Here is a 3,200-nt window from a genome sequence, read left to right as displayed (position 1 = left end):
TCCTGAGTGCTCTTTTTTTTCTTTTTTAGTTTTTCGAGACAGGGCTTCACTGTGTAACAGCCCTAGCTGTCTTGGAACTAGCTCTTGTAGACCAGGCTGGCCTTGAACTCATAGAAATCCACCTACCTCTGCCTCTGCTGGGATTAAAGGCGTGTGCCACCACTGCCCGGCACATGATCAAATTCTGGGCACTACAGATGTGTGCTCTAAAGCACAAGCACCTCAAGCAACATGTGTACATCTTCCTCAAAAATGTATCATCATGCTCATAGCCCATATTTAACTCTTTGGGTCCCTTGGCCAGGTTTAAGGTGTCGCCTACTGCCACCAAACTAGGCTGAACTTCATGTTGTTTATTCAGATGTTGGTGGACACCGGGAAGCCATATGTCACTATGCTGTGGCACTTGCAAACCCAGGAGATTGTAGGTGAGCAGCATTATGTTGACATACTGGAGCTTGAGAGTGGCTCTAAATTTTTGAAAAATTTATGTATGTGTGAGCCTTTGTAAGTATATGTACACTATGAGTGTCCATGAGCCCATGGAGGCCAGAAAAAGGCAGTCATGAACCTCCATGAAGGTGTTGGGAACAGAACTCTTGTCCTTTGTGTTAGGAATAGTTCTTAAGACGAACTTCTCCACCGACGCAAATAATTCAGTCAGACCGAATTAGACCAATAAAAGATACCCACGCGTGATGCGGCACTCCTAGGTGGTCGGGAGAGCATGGAGGGGGGAGACCATGTGAAACCGGAGACACTGTGTTCCTTTTCTGGACGGCAGCCTAAATAGCCTGTGAGAGTGGTCAATGCTCGGCCGGCTTTCCCGAGTCTGGATAAAGGCATCCCCAGGGGAGGGCTTGAAATGGAACTTCCTGTTCCAGTCCTGCTCCAAGATTGGGTGCCAGGGGCTGGGGTGGCGCTTTCACCCGAACACTGTGCAAGAACAGAAAAGGTTTTAGTCACTTTTTTTTTTTTTCGAGACAGGGTTTCTCTGTAGCTTTGGAGCTTGTCCTGGAACTAGCTCTTGTAGACTAGGCTGGCCTCGAACTCAGAGATCCACCTGTCTCTGCCTCCCAAGTGCTGGGATTAAAGACCTGCGCCACCATCGCCCTGCCCTTAGTCACTATTAAGTGCATGCACGTGTGAGGTATTGGAATTCTAAGGACAACCATTCCATAGTACCTGCGGGGAAAGGGGGCTGGAATTGGTCCCAAGGCTCCAAACCAAAATCCAAGGTTCCATCAAGTCTCTCATAAAATGGCACTGGGTAGGTGCAAGTCATCTAAAGAAAGGTGTTCCTCCCTTATTCACTGGAGTGGATCTGTTACCAGTAACTCAAAGGGATAGCTGAAAGTAGTTAGCAGACAACATACGGATCCTTTGCTGGTAGCATCACGATTTATATGGAAATGTTTTGTCAACTCAAGTACTCAAGTTCACTGGTTGGCCTAGTTTGTTTTCTTCTGCCGTGAAAAAACCATGACAACCAGCAGGTGGTGACAGCTCCGAGGATGGCTCTAGTCAAGCCACGGTTGCCCGGAAACTATGATCCTTTTACGTACTCCATTTGTCCCCTGAACGTTTTCTCATGCTCTACGTCAGAGTAGAAACAGCGAAGTAAGGAGATGGTCAGAAAAAAATAAAATAAAAAATATCTCAGCTACCACAGAGAAACCCTGTCTCAAAAAAGCAAATAAAAAAAAAAAACCGTCAGCTAAGGGCCTTAGCTTACTGCCAAGCCCAGAGTTTGATCCTCGGAGCCCACATGTTGGAAGGAGAAAAAACCGATCCTGGAAAGCTGACCTCTGACAGCGAACCGTGGCACACACATTAAATTTAAGAAAATATAAAATATGTATCTAATAAAGACGCTGGTAGGCTAAATCTGGGGGAATAAAAAAACCTAGATCATTCCTTCAAAAGCGACCTCTGGGCAATTCCTCCGTCTACCCATTCGTCAGAAGCCTGTTTAGCTTCTCCGGCGACCGCGGAACGACCCATACAGGAAGTGACGCGACTGCGCAGAACACTTCCGGAGCTGCGGGGACGGATCTGCCGGAGGAAGCAGCGCGGGCCGACCCGCGCCCGCCCGCCGCCTCCGCTGTCGCTACGCTCCAGTCAGGCTCTTCTGGCCCAGCTTGACCTGATCTGGCCGGCCTAGGCTCTGCGGCCGGAGGGCCGCGGTTCCCGGTAAGTGCGCGGCGTGAGTCGAGGCCTTGTTTACTCTGGCTGGCCGCTGTGGGGGGGGGGTCCCCGCGCGCCTCCCCGGCGCGGTCGGGGCTCCGCCTTCGCCGCCGCCTGCGAGTCCGGGGCGTCCCGGGTCCCGGCGTTCCCTGGTGACTGGAAGCTCTCAGGGAGGCAGCAGCCGGCACCGCAGGGCGCCCGGTGTGTCTCCGGGGCTTCTCTCCTCGTTGCCTCCTTAGCTCACCGAGAGGTCGGAGGCCAGCGCCTCTGGCTGGCGGGCGCCGATCCACTTGGGCCTGCCCCGCCGAGCACTCCAGGAAAACGGGCTACGCCGAAGGCTCCGGATTTGAGCCGTGTTTGGGAGCTTTTGCTGTGCCGCCTGTACTGTTTGTTAACGCCCGTCTTGTGAAAAGTCCTCCCTGCGCGTGGGTGCCGTGTCCGCGCGGATTCTGGAAGACCACTGCGCCTCGGAGAGATTTACGGTCACGCCTGACGCCACTGGTCTAGACTTGAGAGAGGCGGTCGCGTTCTCCGACGAGTTGGCCTTAGTTCTGATTGTTACTCTGTCTCGTAGAACTTTGTCACGATGAACACGTTCTAGACCTTTGGTGTTTGAGTATGGTTGCCACTTGCCACACAGGGCCATTTAGTATTTGCCATGTAGTTAGTATGTCTGAGAAACTATACTTACTTTTTAAAGTAAATTTTAAGTAGCTTCATGCAATTAGTGGCTACGTATCATTATTAGGACAGATACAGCGCCGAGTATTTTTGTTGTTATTTTCGTTTTGTTTTTAGACAGGTTCCGTACAGCCCTGGCTGTCCTGGAACTCACTCTGTAGACCAGGCTGACCTCGAACTCGTAGAGATCTGCCTGCCTCTGCCTCCAAGTGCTGGGATTGAAGACGTTTATCTTCATGTCTGGCCTGTGCTGAGCCAGGCCGTGGTGGTGCACGCTTAATCCTAGATCTCTGTGAATTCAAGGCCAGCCTGGTCTACAAGAGCTATTTCCA

At 51.4% G+C, this 3,200-nt stretch overlaps 1 protein-coding gene across 3 annotated transcripts in view; it reads left to right on the top strand.

Moving 5' to 3' along the window:
* The first annotated feature begins 2,049 nt into the window (after positions 1–2,049).
* Positions 2,050–3,200, top strand: part of Arih2 (ariadne RBR E3 ubiquitin protein ligase 2) — a 58,554-nt gene continuing 57,403 nt past the window's right edge. For all 3 annotated transcript variants that reach the window (XM_013346612.2, XM_026779272.1, XM_026779273.1), the window contains exon 1: positions 2,050–2,193. The gene's annotated coding sequence lies outside the window, so the exon portion shown is untranslated. The remainder of the gene's footprint in view (positions 2,194–3,200) is intronic.

The sequence above is a fragment of the Microtus ochrogaster genome, chromosome 5 (genome assembly GCF_000317375.1).
Source record: "Microtus ochrogaster isolate Prairie Vole_2 chromosome 5, MicOch1.0, whole genome shotgun sequence".
Classification (NCBI taxonomy): domain Eukaryota; kingdom Metazoa; phylum Chordata; class Mammalia; order Rodentia; family Cricetidae; genus Microtus; species Microtus ochrogaster.
This window is presented reverse-complemented; position numbering and strand designations above follow the sequence as displayed.